This window comes from Schistocerca cancellata, chromosome 4 (assembly GCF_023864275.1).
Source record: "Schistocerca cancellata isolate TAMUIC-IGC-003103 chromosome 4, iqSchCanc2.1, whole genome shotgun sequence".
NCBI lineage: Eukaryota > Metazoa > Arthropoda > Insecta > Orthoptera > Acrididae > Schistocerca > Schistocerca cancellata.
Genome location: NC_064629.1, coordinates 280,929,288 through 280,954,469, shown reverse-complemented (window position 1 = coordinate 280,954,469; position 25,182 = coordinate 280,929,288).

Sequence of the window (25,182 nt, the reverse complement as noted above, 5' to 3'; positions counted from 1 at the left end):
GTAAGATATCTTAAAAATCTGCAAAAGCGACATTTTGGTATGACTATGAAATAACTAAGCAGATTCGCTTATGAACTCTCAAAACGAAACGGATGCCCGTACTCTTTCCACAACGAAACGAAAATGGCTCGAGAAATTGGGTCAGCGTATTTTTGGCTCGCTATCCTGACTTAATTTTCAGGAATCAGTGGGCACATAATTCGTGTGCTGGCATAGATATTGAGGAGGATGAAGCCCAGATTGCTCGTCAGATGTATCATCAAAGAAAGTAAAATTAAAACGAGGACGCTGCGGCCTATGCACAAACGAAATATGTCATTATATAATCTTCGTTTGCAAATTTATCACAAAAATGTTTGAATAAGTGGTTTCTAATTTTTCTAAGAGTTTTTTTTTCATCATTGAGAAGTTCAAAATTTGCTCCAAACGTTAAACGGGCCGTTCTGCCCGGTCTCCCCTAAACGTAAAACAGCAATATACAATAAATGTCTATACAATAAATGTACATACCGCGACTTGTGTCTCAATAAATAACTAATAAATGATGAATAATGATCTGTTTCCTGTCTATTTTCTCCCTTTCAGTTACAGCCTTAGTATTTATCAGGAGCATTATACATTACTTGACAACTGCTAAGGAACAACTGACCCTAAGGAACAACCGCTGCAGAATACCACACGACCAATAAAAATAAAAGGAAATGTAGAGGGTGGGACGTGTTAACCGCACCCTAAGCCTATGCACGAGCAATCTGTATGCAGTTCACGCGGTACTGGGTGGAGAAAAATTGTGTCATGAAATTTTGACCCTAGACATCTGATGCCAGTAGGAAACAAAATTACTAATGTTGTGTAGGTTGACAACGTACAATTTTTAAACTACAGAAGCTTGGCGCCACGCGCTCCGATTGGCCGTGGGATCACTTTGGAGCAGTGACGGGGCGAGGGACGTTTGTATGGGTGAACTGACAACCGTAGTGCTGCCCGTCACCCGAAGAACGGCAACAGGGCAATCCCACGGCCAATCAGAGCGCGTGGCGCCAAATTTCCGTAGTTTAAAAATGGTGTATTTTCGACCTACACAACATTAGTAATTTTGGTTCCTGCTGGCATCAGCTATCCAGGGTTAAAATTTCGTGACACAATTTTTCTCCACCCTGAATAATGCTTGACGGAGGCTGCTGTGGAACTGATTAGTGTGACATTCCGTGTGGTACGGCAACATGTCTGCAAGATATTGTATCATTTGAGTGCTTAAGATCGTGGACCAGCAGTTAGATGTCTCGAAGCCGATCGAAGTGTCACTATTGCTGCCATTGCAGTGGTTGTGTTCGAAAGTGTCATCTCGCGATTTAAAAAGGCCACTGGAGGCGGAAATGATACGCGAAAGAATGCCGCAGCTCGCAGACCGACCACCTCACAGCAATAAGATCGATACACAGCCTTAGTGGTCAAAAAGTATAAACCTCTCACTCCTAGGCTGGTCGCTGCAGACCTCACAACCGCTACCGTTATGCGTATCCCTGCCAGAAACATTTCATGGCTGTTAAATGAGGCTGGTTTGTATGCTTGGAAGACTGTTAAAAGCATCCCACTTCTATCTAGCCATCGTCGTGACAGACTTCGTTGCAGTTGGGAGCATGTTGGGTGGGGTTAGCAACATTGATCCAGAGTTATGTTCTCCGACGAATCCCACTTCACTGTGGTAAGTGATTCTGCCCACCAGTTAGTGGGAAAGAGAGGGGAACGTGATATACACCACAGAACATTCTTGAACGTCATCGTTATGACATACGCATTATGATGTGGGCTCAATGGCTCAATGGCCGAACACCTCTGCATATCTTTGCTTGAGGTACTGATACAGCACAGTGGTATTGCAAGAAGACTATTCTTGATCATGTCCGTCTCTTTAGGGTGCGGTAAGTGCCGAATGTCTGCTTATGGACGACAGTGCACGACCAGCAGGACCGCTGAGATGTCGGGCACACTATAGAGTGAAAATATTGAACGTATGAAATGGTCTGCATACTCCCGAACTTAAACGATTTAGAACATACCGGGTGGTTATTATTAAACTGTCCCGATTTAACACCTTATAACACGGAAACTAATTACCATACGAGTACCAAATATGGTAGCATTAATGTCCAGAGTATGGGGTGCATGTTTTCCATGTGTCACAGCGCCACCATCGCGTCCCAACTATAGCCACCAGGTGCCGTGATCAGTCATCGTGTTTGTTAGTCTCACACACCTGACCAGTCGCAGTGCACTTGTTGACGTGCCAATATGAGCTTGGACAAAAGGATCAGGGCATTTTTGGTGAAGCTCTAATGTCAAAACAACAGTAATGCTGCAGCTGCATTTCGAAAATATCACCGGCTGAAAGGCTTACGGAAGGGTCCTCTTGCTCCACCTGCTGTACGGAGCATGATGGAGAAGTTCGAATCAACTGGAGAACTGGGCGTCTCGTCGCTCTGGGAAGACGCCGACGACCGGTTGCAATACAGGTGGTTGATGAAAGCGCCGTTGCTATGGCAGACAACGCTGTGCGCAATTCCCGATCTTCAGGCAGTGCGCGTCCTGCGTCACGACAGTTGAACATCCCGTGCCGTGGTCCACTGTACGGAAGGTGCTTCGAACCATTCTCATTTGGTATCCGTACAAGATCCATATCGTACAGCAGCTTGCACCACAGGACGCACAACGACGTGTTGACTTCGCTTTACACTTTCTCTCAAGGATTCAAGTTGACGAGGGCTGGCCCTGATCCATCCTATGAATAGACGAGACTCATTTTTCTCTGATAGGTGAGATGAGCACTCAGGATTGCCGAGTGTGGGGACCTTCAGCTCCAGTCACTGTGCAAGAAATTCCTCTGTATGGTGAACGTGCCACCGCATGGCGTGGCTTCACGGCTATGTTCGTCATTCGCCCATTCTTTCTTGAACAGGCTGGCGTTCAAGGACCGAAGACGTGCAGTGTGACTAGCCAGCGTTATTGCGATATGCTTCGCCAGCATGTCTTACCCGCCCTACAGGAGAGAGATGCATTGAACTCAACATTTTTCATGCAAGATGGGGCCACACCGTACGTCGCATGTGACACCTGCTTCTCCGAAACACATTTGGAAACGATCGAATTATCTGCCGATCGTTTCCAAATGACTGGCCGGCACGACCACCTGATCTCATTCCCTGTGATTCCTGGTTGTGGGGCTATCTGAAGAACAGGTTTTACCAGCGGAACATTCACACACGTGCTGATCTGAGGCGTAGCATGTCAAGAGAGGTAGCCAGCATACCTAAAGACGTGCTTCGTTCTGCTGTGCAGAATGCAATCCTGCGAATTCAGACTCTTCTGGACACTAATGGGCATCACACTGAGCCCCTTTTGTAGCAGTAATGGTACCGTTATGTAACGGTATGCTGTGCAGTAGCAGCGCATTAAAAGTGTTTCAGTTTAGTTGATCCTGCATTATTTCTCTTCCTCATGTCCTTGACATTAATACTACCATGTTTGGTACTCGTACGGTAAATAGTTTCCTTCTTATAACGTGTTAAACAGAGAAAGTTTAATTATAACCACCCGGATGGGACGCTCTTGGCAGAAGTGTTCCTCAATGAACACGCCTTACCCGAACCGTGCAGAAATTGAAAATCACCGTGAGAGAGGAGTGGGATAATATCTCCCAAACGCTTTTTAACAATTTGGTAGCCAGCGTGAACAACAGCTGTAAAATTGTCATTATTGTCCAAGTAGGGCATATTCCTTACTGAGAGTCCGGTATAGATCTTCATGTTCTGAGTCTGACCTGTGTCAAACATGAATGTTAATTATGTCTGTCATCCTGATTTCTCATGTGGTGAAATCTACATCTACATTTACATCTACATCGATACTCTGCAAATCACATTTAAGTGCCTAGCAGAGGGTTCATCGGACCAACTTCACAATTCTCTATTATTCCAATCTCGTATAGGGCGCGGAAAGAACGAACACCTATATCTTTCCGTACGAGCTCTAATTTCTCTTATTTTATCGTGGTGATCGTTCCTCCCTATGCAGGTCGTTGTCAAAAAAATATTTTCGCATTCGGAGGAGAAAGTTGGTGATTGGAATTTCGTGAGAAGATAACGTCGCAACGAAAAACGCCTTTCTTTTATCGATTTACAGCCCAAATCCTGTATCATTTCTGTGACACTCTCTCCCATATTTCGCGATAATACAAAACGTGCTGCCTTTCTTTGAACTTTATCGATGTACTCCGTCAGTCCTATCTGGTAAGGATCCCACACCGCGCAGCAGTATTCTAAAAGAGGACGGTCAAGCGTAGTGTAGGCAGTCTCCTTAGTAGGTCTGTTACATTTTCTAAGTGTCCTGCCTATAAAACACAGTCTTTGGTTCGCCTTCCCCACAACATTTTCTGTGTGTTCCTTCCAATCTAAGTTGTTTGGAATTTGTAATACCTAGGTAATTAGTTGAATTTACGGCTTTTAGATTAGACTGATGTATTGTGTAACCGAAGTTTAACGAGTTCGTTTTAGCAATCTGTACCATTTTTCGTTACAAATATACCACTCCACCGCCGTTACGTATGTACTGTGGTTCATGTCGTCCATCACCGCCTATGATTATTCCTGTCCAACAATATCTCTGCTCCTTAGCAATTGTGAAGCAGTGTAGATAAGGTACTTATTACAGAAGAAATCGTCGAAGCGTTTTGTAAGCAATCTCTTTCACAGACAAAAGAACAGTTTACCAGAATCCTGCTCAAGCAATGATGCCCGCAGCTGGCTGGCATTACTCAGACCGAACTACGTGAATGTTTCATCATTATTTTCAGATGTTTGTGTCACGTAACTTGTTCCAGTTGTAGCTTGTTAACGAAATAGTCAGAGGTCTCTTTTTGCTTGCGCCTAGTGAAACACACAACTTTACGTTTTTCTGTACCCGAAGCTGGAACTTATACACCGCGCGGGCCTGTGGGTTTTCAGGAACAAGACAGATACCAGTTCTGTATTCTTCTGGCTATACTTTGCCACAAACGACTGTATGACTTACGAACACTTGGATTACAACTGATAAAATCTGGTTTTATGCATGACATGTGTGTATTAAAACAAAAGTTCCTCTGGACAACGAGCTTATTTAAGAGATATTTTGTCAGTTTTGTGTTAGCGTTTCACATCTACATATATATTCCGCATGCCACTGTACATTGCATAGCAGAATGAACATTTTACCAATATTATCGATTTTCTTTCCTGTTGTATTCGTGTACTGAGCGATAGACAAATAACTGTCCATATGGCTCTGCACACACCCCAGTCTCTCTCAATCTTTTTCTCGTGATCCCTATGCGAGATACGAGCTAGAGCCGGCGTAATGGTGGCATATCCATCTTCGAATACAGGTTCTCTATATTTTCGCAATAGAGTTTCGCGAGCCTTACAAAGATTCCAGGTATAGTTCTTCGAACATTTCTTTTACACTTCCATATGGACTGTACCGACCCATTACGGTGTTTAAATTCGTTCGAGCTCTGTTTGACGTCGACTTCATAAACTCCAAACACTGGAATAATATTACAGAACTGGTCGCACTAGCGTCTTGTATGCGAGTTCCTTTTCAAATGCGCCACACTCTCCCAGAACCTTCCAACATATTTAATCTTCCATTCCCCTTCTCTGTTGTTGATTTTACGTGATCATCCCTTTTCATATCACTGCTTAGTACTACCTTAAAATTACTTACACGATGTGACGTGCTCAAAATGGTCACTACTAACCTTTTAATCGGATACTACAGGGTTCTTGCTCTTTGTTATAGACATATTATATTGATACACATTTGAAGTCAGTTACCATTCATTACATCAAGTATAATTATTATCAAGGCCTTCTGCAATTCCTTACGGTAGTCCAATGACGATACTTTCCTTATATAAGTGCATCGTCGGAGAACAATCGTTCAGGTGCGCGGGAATAGAAAACTTTTACTGATGACGCAAGTAAGGAACAACAGACGAGCTACATAGCTACATAGGTTGCTCAGACCGGAAGTCGACTGAAAATCTTTCATCGCTGGCATCCGACGCACATACTTCGCGCCAGTTCTTTCCATTCTACGGGAAGTTTTGTCAGCGCTCCCACACACACACACACACACACACACACACTGCGTCCTTGCGCCGCCGCGCTCCTGGTTGCCGCTGAGCGAACTACAGACCACCAGCTAGGGTCATATGCGGATTCGACGCTGGTGGTAAACAGTAGCGTTTATAGCAGCAGGTGAGTGCGGTTGGTGCCAGGAGCTGCAGACGTCTCGCCTCCCCATTTGCAGAAAGCTGCGCGACCGCTGTCCGACGTAAGTGAAGCTTGCCAGATCTACGAACGTATTGTTCTATTGTTATTCTTTCTTCTCTGCATTGTTATGGTACTTACATTTTAGTACTTCCGGTCTTATCATCACACAGCGGCCGTCTGAGGCAGTGTAATAACCCGCCGACTGCTATCTCAATTACGGAGGGGAGATCCGTGCAACATTTCTTTAAGAAGCCATTTCGCTGGAATGTAAACTCGTTTCAGAGACGTGTGGGAAGACCAGATGAGACGGTAGCGGGTTCTGCACCAGTGCTCTTCTCGATGGAAGCTCTTGGGATCATGTCTGAGCCTTCTCATGTAATTTTCTATTGCTTTCACGTCTGTCGTAACGGTGTAGCCGGCCTCTTAGGAAGGAGCAATAAACAAGGAAACATTACACTTTTGCAAAGAATGGAGAAACGTGCAATTTCTTTACTGTCAAGCGTTACGTTGCCGAGTAAACTGACAGAACAATAAAATTTACTTACGTCGACAATCGTGTGTCAGCAGTTTTGTAACAATAGTATACTTCAGATCTGTTTTGAAAATCTAATTTCTCATTTCCAGTGAATCGAGGTAGAACACAAAAATAAGTGTTTGACCACATTATGTTTTTCCTTCGTTAATCTGTTAACACTTTTTCGACTACAGAACATATTTTCGTTTTACCATTTCTTCTTCTCGTCCAAGACTAGGTAATATACATTTTGCAATTTGTATGAGGTTGTTACCATCTAGTGCAAGCTATTGTGACACTTTTATACACTTCCTATGTTGATCACATGGACCAAGACTTTGGCTGGATGATAACAATACTGAAGTGATACCCCGGAAGATTCGTTAATTGATGCGTGAATGTAGACCAGGAATGTAGCCAACCTCCTATATTTTGTAACTGTTTTATTTTGGTACAATGAAGATGGTGCATAAAATTCTCAATGAGCAACATGCAGCAGTTTTTTGGCATACATAAATTAAGTTAATCTACGCAGTAGTAATACGCAGTATTTTCGTAATAATAAACTTTTGTGCAAACCCACTAAATAATAGGTTGCTATGGAAACCCACTTCTATTGCTTTGTAAGACTTTTTTTTCCAAATGCAAGATATTTCAGGAAGGAACGCTCAGACAGTGATAGTTCCCTACGTTGAAGCGAAAACGTCATTTCATATGACTTAGTCGTATTTGTTTCTGTGGCATAGCTATTTGATACTTTCAAGCATAGGAAAGCTACTGACGACAGTAAATTAATTGTACTTACTTGTTGTGTTTTATGCTCTATCTTCCTTTAAAAAGTGTCCGATAACGCCACCGCGAAATTTTGTGCATTGTCTAGCTCCTGTGGATATTTTACGATGCTTATATGAGTGTTTTGCGCCCAAAGTACGTATGTTACCTAGGCGCCGCTTACGCTCGAGAATTGGGCGAGGAAGTGTGGTAATAAATCATCATCGCCTCTCCACTTTGTTCAGATTACTCCCTTCCAACATGAAGAATATCGTCGCCTTACCAAGAACGCTTTCTGTTTATTATGTACGCGTGTGAGAAAACAGATTCGTATGGTCAGCGGAGGAGGAGAAGTTTCGCGCAGGCAGCGAAGCTGACATCCTCTGCACAAGTACCGCGCTGCGGACCGTGCATGGGTAGAAGCGTTTCGTTGTGGATAACGTGAAGCATTAAATCTTCCACTTTAAATTGCTCCTTACTCATAATTCCCGATAGTTAATGGATTTGACTACTTCCTTAAGTTGTTCTGCAGACGTGTAACCATACAATATTGGGTCTTTCCGCTTATTTCTAAGCAATACGTTACATTTGTTTCAGTTGCAGGTCACCTGTCAATCCTTGTAACAAGCGTGAAGCCTCCATAGGTGTTCCTGCTTTTCGCTACAAGTTGCAAATGTTGCAGCTTCTCTGTATACAGTGCATATCCGCGCTGTGATTGTTAGAACTATTCCATTAATTACAGAGCTGATATGCTTACATTGCTAATTTCTCTCTGGGCCTGTTCAGCTGAAAAGTTACCATTCCTGAATCAGAATAAGAAAGTGATTGTTAGCTAGGACCATTGTTGCTAAATCAGGTCTTTTAGAGCTAAATCTGGCTTTTTTCTTAAATACAATTTAGCTGGAAGTGAGTGATCTAGTTGGCGTCAGGAAGTATGGCTTCTTTCACAGTCATTTGGCTTCTTTTCTATATTTTTTCCTTGACTATAGGAAAGCATTAAAATCCATGTTTATTAAAGGAAAATTATTTGCATTGAACTAACACTGCAAAACACGATTCAATATTCCATGAACATGCATTACTAGTCAGAATTAAAAAGCATAACGAAACAAACTAAAAGCTGTGCTTGTGTGTGTTCCGTGCTCGTCAACATTCACAGTCACAGCTGAGAGCCTTACTGGAAACGCTGTTGCCGTGTATCTGGCATCAGCAAAGTATCCTAGCTTCACGGTAATGAAGGAAGCTGTTTGATTTACGCAGCGCAATAAATAAGGTGCCAGCTACAGAACTGAATACTGAACTTTTATTCAGTGCAGTAGTTTGATAAGTGTAAGAAATAATGTAATATTACAGAGGAGATATTTTGAGGTTTGTCCAGTAATTACCCATCAGAAACTTTTTTTCTGTTTTTATTGTGAGAAAAAGAAAGTTATGCGACAGAAATTGACATGAAGCTGTTTATTTAAATATATATGTTGCCACAAAATATCGAAGTTTTAAAATTGGATATATATTTTATAAGAATATCGTAGAAATGATACAGCTATGAATTCTCGCCGAAGTTGTGTGGACTATCTGTTTAGTATTAAGTTATCTGACTATAGCCTAAGAAGCCGAAAGCCAGTTTATAACGAAATATTAAATAAATATTATTGTGGATCATTAATACTGTATTTTCAAGTTATTAATAGAAGTGCAATGTTAGATTGTTATATCTCCATTCGAAGTACTAGTGCATTCTGAAATCATTTTTCTAACGAGAGACGAAAGGCACACCCCTAAATTTTTGCTCTTTTGTGCATTCCGGAAGCATTATATTTCTGCATAGATATACATTTTCCTTCTGGCTATTAAAGCCATTAAAATGAAACATCGTACACACATTTACGATATGATGTGGACTGATTTGGACTCCGACCACAATTTATTGGTTATGAACTGCAGATTAAAACTGAAGAGACTGCAAAAAGGTGTGGATTTGAGGAGATGGGACCTGGATAAACTGAAAGAACCAGAGTTTGTAGAGCGTTTCAGAGTGAGCATTAGGAAACGTCTAGCAAGTACAGAGGAAAGGAATGTGGTAGAAGCAGAGTGGGCAGCTTTGAGTGCAAAATCGCCGAGCAGGAATGGCAAGAGGCAAATGTATGGATGTAGAAGCATACATCACTAGGGGTAAGATAGCTACTGCCTGCAGGAAAATTAAAGAGGCCTTTGGAGAAAACAGAACCACCTCTATGAATATCAAGAGCTCAGATGGAAAACCAGTCCTAAGCAAAGAAGGGGAAGCAGAAAAGTGGAAGAAGTATACAGAGGGTCTGTAAAAGAGAGATGTAGTTGAGAGCAATATTATGGAAACGGAAGAGAACATAGATGAAGATGAAAAGGGAGATATGACGCTGCGTGAAGAATTTGACAATGCGCTTGAAGACCTAAGTCAGAACAAGGCCCAGGGAGTAGACAACATTCAATTAGAGTTACTGATAGCCTTGGGAGAGCCAGCCATGACAAAACTCTTCCACGTAGGTAGCAAGATGTATGAGACGTGTGAAACACCCACAGACTTCAAGAAGACTATAGTAATTCCAATTCCAAAGAAAGCAGGATCTGACAGGTCTGAAAATTACCGAACTATCAGTTTAACAAGTCAAAGTTGCAAAATACTAACACAAATACTTTACAGAAGAATGGAAAAACGGGTAGAAGCCGGCCTTGGGCAGGATCAGTTTGCATTCTGCAGAAATGTAGGAACACGCGAGGCAATACTGACCCTACGACTTCTCACAGAAGACAGGTTAAGGAAAGATAAACCTACGTTTATAGCACTTGTAGACTTAGAGAAGCTTTTGACAATGATGACTAGAATACTCTCTTTCAAATTCCAAAGGTGGCATGGATAAAATACAGGGAGCGAAAGGCTATTTATAATTTGCACAGAAACCAGATGGCAATTATAACAGTCTAGGGGCATGAAAGGGAAGCTGTGGTTGGGAAGAGAGTGAGACAGGGTTGTAGCCTATCCCCGATGTTATTCAATCTGTATATTGAGCAAGCAGTATTGGAAACAAAATGAAAAATTTGGAGTAGGGATTAAAGTCCAGGGAGAAGATATAAAAACTTTGAGGTTTGTCGATGACACTGTAATTCTGTCAGAGACAGTAAAGGACCTGGAATAGCAGTTGAATGGAATGGGCAGTGTCTTGAAACGAGGATATAAGACGAACATCAACAATAGCAAAATGAGGATAATGGGATGTAGCCGAATTAAATGGAGTGATGCTGAGGGAATTAGATTAGGAAATGAAACACTTGAGGTGGTAGATGAGTTTTGCTATTTGGGAAGCAAATGGTCGAAGTAGGGAGGATATAAAATGTAGACTGGCAATGACAAGAAAAGCGTTTCTGAAGAACAGAAATTTGTTAACATCGAGTATAGATTTAAGTGACAGGAAGTCCTTTCTGAAAGCCTTTGTAGCTATGTACGAAAGTGAAATATGGACAATAACCAGTTTAGACAAGAAGAGAATAGAACATTTGAGATGTAGTGTTACAGAAGAATGCTGAGGACTGGATGGATAGATCACGTAACTAATGAGGAGACACCGAATGGAACTTGGGAAAAGAGAGATTCGTGGTTCAACCTGACTAGAAGAAGGGATCGGTTGGTAGAACACATTATGAGGCATCAATGGATCACAAATTTAATACTGGTTGGAAGCGCGGGAAAGGAGGGGGGGGGCGGGGTAAAAATCGTAGAAGGAGATCAAGAGATGAATACAGTAAGCAGATTCATGACACTTTGCTGTCCGAGAGAGCGTTTGTGACTGCTTTTCAGAAAGCTGCAAAAAATAACGCACCCAAACTTTTTCTTATGTCGGTGCGACGCGATTTAATGCAAACCAAATATAAAAATTAACCGAAAAGAAATGTTCCTTGTTGCTTACAATCTGATATTCGATAACTGGCACATTGCTAAGTGATATATCAGATTATAAAATATAGTTTTATTTCTCGTCTTTATAAATAATAAAGAGTGATATGATAGGAAACCTTACTTCACTGTAATGCTGCTTGAAATTTTCTTTCAGTTCTTCAAGCTTTGGTCCTCTTGCGAGAAATTTTCGAACTGATCTTTGTGACAGGTATTAAATTGCCGTTTAATCGAGTACTTTTTTCAGTACACGAGGTTCCGATGGCATACTAAACATCTGGCACGATTTTCGACAGCAGTATAAAAGAAATTAATTTCCCACTCATATTTAAATAGTGTTGACGCGCCGCTCCTCCTTCTCTTTTATCTGCTGCTGTTGATCATCCATCTCGATACACTGTAGCCTTACGTCTGTGGACTGACGGCTTTGTGTCGTATCAATGCTTTTGACTGCTGCTGGCGCGGCGGTTTGTCTTTCGTAAGAAGCGCGCGTACAGAGGCTATATATGGTCCCTTAGCGGTGAAAAAAGTTTAAACTTCAAAGTCATGCAGTCAATGGATACGTCCACTTATGTCACATATGTTCTGCGGATACATAGAAAGAAAGATCCTTTATCATTTAGCACGTCAGCAACTGGAAGCAGTTAATTCCATAAACTATCTGGGAGTACGCATTAGGAGTGATTTAAAATGGAATGATCATATAAAGTTGATCGTCGGTAAAGCAGATGCCAGACTGAGATTCATTGGAAGAATCCTAAGGAAATGCAGTCCGAAAACAAAGGAAGTAGGTTACAGTACACTTGTTCGCCCACTGCTTGAATATTGCTCAGCAGTGTGGGATCCGTACCAGATAGGGTTGATAGAAGAGATAGAGAAGATCCAACGGAGAGCAGCGCTCTTCGTTACAGGATCATTTAGTAATCGCGAAAGCGTTAAGGAGATGATAGATAAACTCCAGTGGAAGACTCTGCAGGAGAGACGCTCAGTAGCTCGGAATGGACTTTTGTTGAAGTTTCGAGAACATACCTTCACCGAGTAGTCAAGCAGTATATTGCTCCCTCCTACGTACATCTCGCGAAGAGACCATGAGGATAAAATCAGAGAGGATAGAGCCCCCACAGAGGCATAGCGACAATCTTTCTTTCCACGAACAATACGAGACTGGAATAGAAGGGAGAACCGACAGAGGGACTCAAAGTACCCTCCGCCACAGGTGGCTTGCGGAGTAAAGATGTAGATGTAGATTTAGATTTTTATATTAGAAAACTCACACATCAAAACCTATAGCGTACTTCCCGTTGATCTAGAATCATGAAATTTGGGAAGAAGCAAGGTTTCACAGTGTAAGTAAAGGAAAAAATTATATCATACGAAAAGAATATTTTTTATCATTTTTATGCATGTGTCTAGCTGTCCGTCTGTTGTGACCCCTTTTTCTCTGGACCAGTTGGGCGTACGGACCTAAAATTTATGTCACATGCTAAAGTCTGTAACCTCTTGGCGGTATAAAGCATTTAAGCTTCTAAGTCAATTTAATCAAAAGATTCAGTCTTTTATGCCACATATTTTGAAACTAGCAAACCCACTCATACACGGTACTTCCCGTTGACCTAGAATCATGATATTCGGCAAGAAGTAAGATTTCACAGTACAGGTAAAGGAATAAAACCTAAAATTATTAATCCGTAATTATAAAATTTGCCAAGTGCTAGGAGGGCTTGCGCACAGAGAATTCCGTACAAACTTAATTATATATATAGTCCATCAATTCTGGAAATCGTGAATCTAGTCTGAGGAATTTTGGTATGGTCTTTGAATACCCGGGACCGATATCTTGCCAGTATCTAAATAGAAAACGAGCAAATATCGTTGAGATTCTCGTTTCCCAGTATGGATTATATATATAACCCTTGGTACGCGAGCCCTACTCGCACTTGGCCAATTTTTTGTTAATTCAGTCTAGAAACTTTTTGAACTAGCGTATCGAAACATATACCACGTTCTTCTGTTTTCATATGAAGTCACTATTTTAGGGAACTAATGTAGGGATTTTGAAACAGGTTTTACAAATAGTTAAACCGATTAACGAAAATGGTTCAAATGGCTCTGAGCACTATGAGACTTAACTGCAGTGGTCATCAGTCCCCTAGAACTTACAACTACTTAAACCTAACTAACCTAAGGACATCACACACATCCATGCCCGAGGAGGGATTCGAACCTGCGACCGTAGCGGTCGCGCGGTTCCAGACTGTAGCGCCTAGAACCGCTCGGCTACTAAGGCCGGCAAACCGATTAACGAGGAAGGTTTATGTATACATGTCTCCGGCTGTAGATATTTAGTGCTACCTACGTGAACTAGGAGTAGCTCGATAGTCTAATATAAACTGACATTAAAATGTGGAATTGCACCTACATCTAAGCCTAAAACGAAACATTGTTTTACGGACTTGGTATCTGAAATTCTCTAGTCTCATTTACGTTGCTATCTAATGTCGTAGACACACATACCTGAAACGCATATTCTCTTCAATAAGGCTTCCATATCGAGTTGTCAGGAAAATTATCAGTACTGATGGGTTCTCCGTGCGATAAATTTTGACAACGCACATATATGTAGAAGAGGACAGATTTCGAGAATGCTGTCGCAAATACTTGTTAGTTTCCTGCGCGATATACACAGCAATGTTGATACTAAGTCCACGAAATATTTCTGGAGCACTAAATTTTCTGTTTGTATTGAAAGAACGAAACCAGAAGAAAGACTGTAAAATTCAAAGCGTATTTGAAAGAAGCAGTTATTCTCATGCCGAACGCCTCTTCCATAAAGTACTGCAGTATCTAGCTGATTTGAGATTTCCCCCCCCCCCCCTCCGTTACTATTCTAGTTCATGACGAAAGGTTTATTGTGTGTTGTTGTTGGTTTGGGAGAGCGGAGCAAACAGCAAAGTCATCGGTCCCTTCGGATTAGGGGAGGATGGAGAAAGAAGTCGGCAGTGCCCTTTCAAAGGAACCATCACAGCATTTGCCTGAAGCGATTCAGGGAATTCACGGAAACCCATAATCAACTTGGCGGAATGCGAGTCCAGTGTGCTAACCACTGCGCCACCTCGCTCGGAGGAGGAGGAGGAGATTACTGTTTGACGTACCGTCGACAACGAGGGCATTAGAGACGGAGCACAAGCTCGGATAAGGGAAGGATTGGGAAGGAAATCTGCCGTGCCCTTTCTAAGGAACCATCCCGGCATTTGCCTGAAGCGATTTAGGGAAATCACGGAAAACCTAAATCAGGATGGCCGGACGCGGGATTGAACCGTCGTCCTCCCGAATGCGGCCTCGCTCGGTTTGTTATGTTAAACGCGTAAATTAATCCTTAATCACGAACAGATCGAAACTTTTTGCCCAGCTACGACACGACGGACGATACAGAGCACAGAAATCAGCAAACACGCAGAAGTTGTACGCTCACAGATCAGATTTCTACGTCGAGATGATATATAGTTCAGGGGAATGTCTTAGTACTCGTAATCAGAATAGTAAGCAGCATGTCGAGGGTCGGGGGATTGGCGAGTCTGGTCTGTTGGCCGCATTTCCTGCATCACTCATGCTTATCTATAGCGTCACCTGTAACAATATATTCATATACTATATGTTAACATCACACAAAATTTCTAATCTACCCGTAACAAAGAGATAAAACACCTGTTTTTATACAGTAGAACAAGTAATGTCTATGATGTATGGCAACAGCGCAGAGTGGAGAGCTATTGTTGTTAGGCCCCCTCTGTGTGTGACACGTGTCAGAGCAGCAGCTTATCGCCATATTTTAACAGCGAGCTCGGCGGGCAGTAAAATTCTCGCATCTGGGTGCGGTACGAGCACTCCGACAGCCTTCCTCTTGTGGCAGCTTTAATGTTTTTCTTAGTTCTTTCAGCTCCCATGTTCTACGATGCTTCTTTCTTAACAGCCAAGAAAATACTGCATACATCTTTGTTTTAATTTTGCGCTATGCCTTTATCAAACATCTGTCTTACTTGTTATAGTAAGACATAACAATTTGCTTAACATTAAGCGCGTTAACAAAAACTCAACTATTAATCCAATGATCGAAACTGTCTCCCTGAATGGTTTGCATATCACAGTCATGAATTATACTACTTCAATCATTGAAAAACCGCACCCACGTGAAACGTTGCACCTTTTAGGGACCATATAAACTATGGTTCTCAAACGATAGTTGTCTCATGCCCTGGAAACAGATACTCGCAACTGAGAACGACTGCAAGATGGAAGTCATAGAATAATTTAAAGTAAACGAATCAAAGGAAAAATCTGCAGACAACAGTGTCAAATAGGCTCAGATACAGAAAAACAAAGCGGGACTGAGGAATGGGAGACACACCATACGTGGACTGATATCAGTTAAATACGACGGGGGCAGAAAGAACATGCGTAAGAGTGAACATGAAGAGCTGTTTGGAAGAAAGACGATGCACTGATAATAATCACTCGTGATTCTAAATGATCGCAAGGGAAATATTAATTTTATGGGAACGGTTGAGAGTTTTATCCTGGATATCTGAAGGGGTATTTCGTTCCCCCTCACTCACATTTCTCAGGTATGTGAACGATCCGAAGCCTTTTTAAGTAATACAACGCATTATTTTGTCGCAGATGGCGTGTGTCCAACGGAGACAAAACTATCGTCAGAAGCACCAAGGGAAGTGTGATAAGGCGACTCTTGTTCTCTATATACAATATCTGATCAGAACCACCCGAGTACCTGTTAGCGGATAGGAATATGGGATTCACCCAACCTACTCTTTTATGACGGCTTGAGCTCCGCTGGGGACCCTATAAGGGAGATAGCTGGATGTCTGTGGAGGAAAGGCAGTCCATTCTTCCTTAAGAGGCGAGACTAGAGAAAATAGTGATGTTGGCCGCTGGGATCTGGGGTGAATTCGACGTTTTAACACATCCTACTAGTGTTTTGTTGGGTCGAGATCAGGACTATGGGCAAGCCAATCCTTTTCAGGAAAGTTATCGTCCACAAATCGTTGCCACCTAACAGATGCTGCTTTATTACAGTGTGCATAGTCACGCTGATACAAACAATTATCATCTGAGAACTGTTAATCCACTGTGCAAAGTACACAGTGATGTAAAATCTTTCGGACATGTCTGACAGGACAGACACGACCCATTCATGTAACTGATTCGCCTCGATAAGCTATGAATCCACCACCTTCAGTGCTGATGCACAATTACATTCGACCTCCTGCGGGGATGTCAAGAGTAGTGAGCGTGGAGGACACGTATGGGGACTGTGTGGGTCAGCATGGAGGTGTGGCGAGATAGTCTGCACAATTGCGTTGAATACTGTGCCTGGATGACGTAGTGGGTAACGCAGCTGCCTAGTAATTAGGAGATCACAGGTTCGAGTTCTGGTCGGGCATACATTTTAATTCTTCGCCACTGATTCTGCATAAAGTTCTGATGCAGCTGACATCAATAATTCCTTCCCTCCCTTTCCTTTCTCCCCCCCCCCTCCCCCTTCAATTTACATAAGATGTAAAATGTGTTTTATCTTTCGGCATTTAGCGTTTTATTAAGAGCTGTAATGGGATCACCGCCTATCAACGAAAAATACCTCCATACAGCCTCCTCCGTTCTTCACTGTGTGCATGACACATAGTGCTAGGTAACGTTTCTCAGACATTTGGCAACCCCAAACCTTTCCATAGGAGTGTCGCATAATATAGCTTGATTCATCACTCCAAATCGCTCGCTTCCAGTCAGCCACCGTCCAGTGATGTCGCTCTTTTCACCACTTCAAACGTCTGTTATTTCTTACTACAGAAATGTCTAACTTGAGTTGCTCGATCATTGTACCCCATTCTTTTCAACTTCCAACGCACAGACATTGTGCTAATTGGACTGTCGATAGACCTTGAATCTCACGGTGAATCCTTCCGCTGATTTTATGCGATTTTTTACAACCACCTTCCACAATGCTCGACCGTTTTTGTCCGCCAGTACATGTACTCTGCTTCGTCTTGGTTTAGCTGTGCTTGTTCCTCACGTTTCACTTTACAATCACGTCACCAACAGTGTCCTTGGGCAGCTTTTGAAGGGCTGAAATGTCACTGATGGATTTGTTAATCAGGTGACATCCAGTCGCAAGTCCACTTTCAAAGCTAATGATCTCTGCTGGTCGACCCATTCTGCTGTTGCTGCATCAATGCGGACAACTAAATATTCCCCACGCCGTTTTTTGCTGGCCGGTTCACCTCTTGTGACATCTGATAGTCAATTTCGCAATACAAAGGTGTATCCGGACACTCTTGATCAGAAAGTGTATGTATTAGGGTCATTCAAAAAGAAACGAACCGGAGGCTGTAAAATGAAAACCGCTGAAGGAATCGTAATGCCATTACCTACGGAAAAAGGTGTGTTCCTTGTAAGAGCGCTGAGTCCACAAACTCGCCGCCAGTGGTCCATGGGCGAGAACCCTCATAACGACAGAGCGAGCGTGTGCACATGGTGTAGTGTGTTTTCTTACAATGGAGGGAGTGTAGCGAACGGAAATTTATCGAAGTATGGCACAAGTGCAAGGTGAGCACTGAATGTCCGTTGCAGTTCCGACGCCGAGCGGGGTAGCCGAGCGGTCTTCGGCGTCTTATCACGGTCCGCGCGGCTCCCCCCGTCGGAGGTTCGAGTCGTCCCTCGGGCATGGGTGTGTGTGTTGTCCTTAGCGTAAGTTAGTTTACGTTAGATTAAGTAGTGTGTAAGCTTACGGACCGATGACCTCGGCAGTTTGGTCCCATAAGACCTTACCACAAATTTCCAAATTACAGTCCCGACGCTCTGTCCGACCTCTGGGGCAATGGCTGCAACCGTAACTCCCCGGTCTTGAGTAATGAGAGCATCGACCTGGTGGACATTGGCATCGGTAATGCGTCGTGGTTTTTCATATCGTGCATCATCGTGTGACGACATCCGTCCTTCCTCGAACCGCTTGTATCACCCCTTGACCCTTGAAACGGAAGTGCAGTGCTTTTCGTACACGTATGCCCCTCTTTAATGACTTTCCGTTGGCATTCCTTTCGTTGCCAGGAAACTGAATACATCCCTTTGCTCTCCTTTTGAAGCCTCCATTTCTCCGTTTTCAGCACGCCTGATTGCGGTGAAACGTCAGCACTTTCAAGTGCTCTCTCTGTCGCCACGAGGGTGTGCGACCACATGCCTCCAGTGACGAGCTTGGGTCCTAAGCGACCTTATAGAGACCACACCTTCTTCGCTAGGCAGTGACATTATGAGCTCTTCAACGGTTTTCATTTTACAGCCTCCGGCTCGCTTCTTTTTGAATCACCCCAACAAACAATGTGACGGACGGGATGAACAGCAATCTGCGACATTTCACTGATGACGTTGTGATGTACGGAAAAGCGTCGTTGCTCAGTGACTATAGAAGGATGCAGAATGGCTTCGATAGTATTTCTATTTGGTGTGATGAATGGCAGATTTCGCGAAATATGGGAAAACATAAGATAATGTAAGTGCACGGGAAAAGAAATAATCCTGTAATTCTGGAATACACCATTAGTGGTATGCTATTCGACGCACTCAAATCGATTAAATATCGAGGCGTTATGTTGCAAAGTGATATGAAATGGTGCTAGTACGTAAGGTCTGTTGTAGGGAAGGTAAACTTTCAGCTTCGGTTTATTGGCGGAAGTCTCGGGAAGTATAGCTCCGTACGAAAAACTGGTGCGACTCATTCTTGAGTACACTGATCGAGGGTTCTGAGATCCCCAGGAGGTCGGATTAAAGGAACACATCGATGCAACCGAGAGGCGTCCTGCTACGGTTATAATCAGTGCATTCGGTCAGCACTCGAGTGCTACGGAAATGCTAAGCGGACTCAGATTGGAATCTGTGTAGGGAAGAAGGCGTTCTTTTCGCGAAACGCTATTGAAAAAGTCTAAAGAGCTGAGATTTGTGACAGATTGCAAAACTGCCGAAATGACACCAACATATATCTCGCGTAAGGACTGCGAAGACAAGATAACAGATATCAGGTCTCGTGCGACGGACAGACATTTTTTCTTCTCTCCATTTGTGAGTGGAACAGGAAAGGGGATGACTAGCATCGCTATACCCTTTGCCATGGACCGTTCGATGGCTTTGGGAGTAAGTATGTGGATGTAACATATTGCTAATTCTGCTTAGATTTAAATATTAAATTTAAAAAGGTTGACTTAAATCTACGTCGGTAGTAATAGGGGTGAATGACAGGGCCTTGGCGTGAGATTGGTCACCATTGACATCGTCATCGACAGGACGGGACGTTACCTTACAACTCCGTTCCTCCACTGCTTACAAGCAGTCAACTCGGCGTTTTCCGCTGCGGGGCCCCCAGCTTTGGACTGTCCTGCGGCGCAGTGTTTTGTCTACGCGGGTGGCCCCAGTTCCAGCGCCACCTCGACAAGTGTCGCGCCTCGTTTCACGTAAAAGACAGCCGTCAGTGGCCGCTGTGTGACTCACGTCTCCAACGACCTTTTCTTCCTCTATACTGGTGTGTATGCTGCATGCTTCGCAGTTCGTGTACACAGTTGACTCTCTATAATTCGAACACAACACAAAGTTCGAATAGTTGAGAGTTCAAATTAACGGAAGTTTGAGTGATCAAAGAGAAATCATAAAAAGTCGCAGTAAGAGTAGGGAGTCTATAAGTTGAAAAAGGGTACTGTTATTTCAAACACATTTGTATTTATCTACAAAGGGAAGCAGAAGTTTACTACTATAACTCAAATTAAAAGAAAGTTTTATCTTCGCATACTTACGATACTTATATTTTATTTATTTTTTTCATTTCAAACGAAAACACGTAAAAAAAAGTCCGAGAACGCGTAAGAAAAATTCAATTTCATTTATTTTTCCATACTGCGCAAACGTATCACCAAAACTTCCAAAAAATGTAGTCGTATCTTCTCAAGTTAGTGAACCATCGCTCACTAACGACGAATGTTTCAAATTCCAGGCTAACAGCGAATGACTTAACCTTTAACATTTAACTTCCGACCCGTATGTTTTGTCCTCTACATTGACTAAGCCATTTCAGTAAGTATTCTGCAAAACGCGGGAGTCACCTCGTTGGGTCCGTTTCCTCTCTCCGTATATGTTTTCAGCAATCATATTTTTTTGCTTTAGGATTGTCGACAGCGAGGATGACGTTATCTGAAAAGTTGCTGATGCACCCTTTTCTCACTCAATAACTTCCACAGCACCAAAAACGTCCTTTTTCTCGGAAAGTTAAACACTTGTGCTTGTTTGAAATCGTTTTTAAAACTTCTGTATTGTAGTAAGTCACGCATTATTGAGAAAACAAAGAAGTGTCACAAAGAGTTGAATGATGAAACAGTTATCTGAACAACTTATGAAACAATTCAAACTAACGAGCGGTTTGTAGCAGCTGACTTGAAATTATAGCGTGTTTGCGAGGCGGTCTGTGATGACAATCGCTTCGGCTTAACGAGTGTACCTAAAAAATGTGATTTCTGCGATTTATCGAGGTTTTTTCAAGGGCCTTAACAACTAGTTCGATCTATAGAGAAATTTGATTTATCAGGGTTCGAATAAACAAGAGTCGACTATATTTGATAAAGGACATCTTGTTGTACAGTACAAACTGCGCTTCAAAAGTATTTATCCACCAGATCAGGGGTCGAGCATACAACCCATCATCAGTGACGTATGATACAGAGGATAAACAACACATGAACGCATACCTGCGTCGAGAACACAGGAACGGTTTGCGTACACTAAAGTAGAAAAAGACTACTTACATTCTGTGCACTTTTATAATCACATAAAGATTCTACGCCTGAGAGGCAAGTTGTTTGATGCTGATGTGTACATCACGTAATAAATCTTGTATCTGTTTTAGTGTACACATATCTACATCTACATCTACATCCATACTCCGCAAGCCACCTGACGGTGTGTGGAGGAGGGTACCTTCAGTACCTCTATCGGTTCTCCCTTCTATTCCAGTCTCGTATTGTTCGTGGAAAGAAGGATTGTCGGTATGCCTCTGTGTGGGCTCTAATCTCTCTGATTTTATCCTCATGGTCTCTTCGCGAGATATACGTAGGAGGGAGCAATATACTGCTTGACTCTTCGGTGAAGGTATGTTCTCGAAACTTTGACAAAAGCCCGTACCGAGCTACTGAGCGTCTCTCCTGCAGAGTCTTCCACTGGAGTTTATCTATCATCTCCGTAACGCTTTCGCGATTACTAAATGATCCTGTAACGAAGCGCGCTGCTCTCCGTTGGATCTTCTCTATGTCTTGTATCAACCCTATCTGGTACGGATCCCACACTGCTGAGCAGTATTCAAGCAGTGGGCGAACAAGCGTACTGTAACCTACTTCCTTTGTTTTCGGATTGCATTTCCTTAGGATTCTTCCAATGAATCTCAGTCTGGCATCTGCTTTACCGACAATCAACATTATATGATCATTCCATTTTAAATCACTCCTAATGCGTACTCCCAGATAATTTATGGTATTAACTGCTTCCAGTTGCTGACCTGCTATTTTGTAGCTAAATGATAAAGGATCTATCTTTCTGTGTATTCGCAGCACATTACACTTGTCTACATTGAGATTCAGTTGCCATTCCCTGCACCATGCGTCAATTCGCTGCAGATCCTCCTGCATTTCAGTACATTTCAGTACATGGAAGTCATTCTCTGATGTCTTAACAGATGTCCTATCATCCTGCCCCTTCTCCTTATCAGTGTTTTTCACATATTACTTTCCTCTCCGATTCTGCCCAGAACCTCCTCATTCCTTACCTCATCAGTCCACCTAATTCAACATTCGTCTGTAGTACCACATCTCAAATGCTTCGATTCTCTTCTTTTCCCGTTTTCCCACAGTCCATGTTTCACTACCATACAATGTAATTCATGACCGTCAATCCTGATGTTAAGTTTCTCATTTCTCGTTCTTCTCATTACTTTCGTCTCTTTTCGTTTTCCTCTCAATCCATAGTACGTACACAATAGAGTGTTCATTCCATTCAGCTGTTCATGTAATTTCTCTTCAGTTTCACTCAGGATAACAATGTCATCAGCGAATCGTATCACTGATATCCTTTCACCTTGAATTTTAATTCCATTCCTGAACTTTTCTTTTGTTTCCATCATTGCTTCCTCGATGTACTGACTGAACAGTAGGGGCGAAAAGCTACATCCTTGTCTTACACCCTTTTTAATACGAGCACTTCGTTCTCGGTCGTTCACTCTTGTTATTCCCTCTTGGCTTTTGTACATATTGTATATGATCCGTCTCTCGCTATATCTTACCCATACTTTTTTCAGAATTTCGAACATCTTGCGCTATTTTAAGTTGTCGAATGCTTTTTCCAGGTCGACAAATCCAATGAACGTGTCTTGATTTTTCTTTAGTCTTGCTTCCATTATTAACCGCAACGTCAGAATTGCCTCCATCGTGCCTTTAGCTTTCCTAAAGCCAAACTTATCGTCATCTAGCTCACCAGCTGATTCTGCGATAATTCTCGCACTTGTCAGCTCTTGCCGCTTTCGAAATTGTGTGGATGATGCTTTTCCGAAAGTCAGATGGTAAATCGAGAGACTCATACTTTCTACACACCAATGTGAATAGTCGTTTTGTTGCGACTTCCCCCAATGATTTTAGAAATTCTGATGGAATGTTATCTATTCCTTCTGCCTTTTTGATCTTAAGTCCTCCAAAGCTCTTTTAAATTCTGTTGCTAATACTGGATCCTCTATTTCTTCTAAATCGACTCCTGTTTCTTCTTCTATCACATCAGACAAATTTTCACCCTCATAGAGAATTTAAGTGTATTCTTTCCACCTATCCGCTCTCTCTTCTGCATTCGACAGTGGAATTCCCGTTGCGCTCTTAATGTTACCATCCTTGCCTTTAATGTCACCGAAGATTGTTTTGATTTATCTGTATGCTGATTCTGTCCTTCCAACAATCTTCTCTTTTTCGATATCTTCACATTTTTCCTGCAGCCATTTCGTCTTAGCTGCCCTGCACTTCCTATTTATTTCATTCCTCAGCGACATGTATTTCTGTATTCCTGAGTTTGCCAGAACGTTTTTGTACTTCCTCGTTTCATCTATCAATTGAAGTATTTCTTCTGTTACCCATGGTTTCTTCGCAGTTACCTTCTTTGTACCTACGTTCTCCTTCCCAACTTCTGTGATGGCCCTTTCTAGAGATGTCCATACCTCTTCAGGTGTACTGCCTACTGAGATATTCCTTATTGCTGTATCTACAGCCTTAGAGAACCTCAACTGTATCTCATCATTTCTTAGTACTTCCGTATCCCACTTCTTTGCGTATTGATTCTTCCTGACTAATGTCTTAAACTTCAGCCTACTCTTCATCACTACTATATTGTGATCTAAGTCTATATCTGCTCCTGGGTACCCCTTAAAATCCATTATCTGATTACGGAATCTCTGTTTGACCATGATGTAATCTAACTGATCTTGTTACAGAACTCAATTAGTCTTTCTCAGCTCTCATTCCTTGTCCCAAGCCCATATTCTCCTGTAACCTTTTCTTCTACTCCTTCCCCTATAACTGCATTCCAGTCCCCCATGACTGTTAGATTTTCATCCCCCTTTACATACCATATTATCCTTTCAATACACTCATACATTTTCTCTAACTCTTCATCTTAAGCTTGCGACGTCAGCATGTATACCTGAACTATCGTTGTCGGTGTTGGTTTGCTGTCGATTCTGATTAGAACAACCCTGTCACTGAACTGTTCACAGCAACACACTCTCTGCCCTACCTTCCTATTCATAACGAATCCTACTCCAGTTATACCATTTTCTGCTGCTATTGATATTACCCTATACTCATCTGACCAGAAATCCTTGTCTTCTTTCCACATCACTTCACTGACCCCTACTACATCTAGATTGAGCCTTTGCACTCCCCTTATCAGATTTCTAGTTTCCCTACCACGTTCAAGCTTCTGACATTCCACGCCCCAACTCGTAGAACGTTATCCTTTCGTTGATTATTCAATCTTTTTCTCATGGTAACCTCCCCCTTGGCAGTACCCTCCCAGAGATCCGAATGGGGGACTATTCCGGAATCTTTTGACAATGGAGAGATCATCATGACACTTCTTCAATTACAGGCCACATGTCCTGTGGATTACACGCTACGTGTCTTTAATCCAGTGGTTTCCATTGCCTTCTGCATCCTCATGCCGTTGATCAGTGCTGATTCTTCTGCCTTTAGGGGCAGTTTCCCTCCCCCTAGGAAAAGAGAGTGCCCTGAACCTCTGTCCATTCCTCCGAACTCTTTGACAAGGCTTTTGGCAGAATGAGGGTGACTTCTTATGCCGAAAGTCTTCGGCCGCCAATACTGATTATTATTCAAGATTTAAGCAGCGGTGGGTTTCGAACGCAGGACCGAAGACGTTTTCATTATGAACCAAAGACGCTACCCCTAAATCACGGGTCTAAGGCGCTGAAGCCAAGATTTGACTGTAAAAATGTATGAGAATCATAGAACTGACAGATGATGGCAAATGTAAGCGGACTTTGCTCAACACAATACCACTAGATTTTT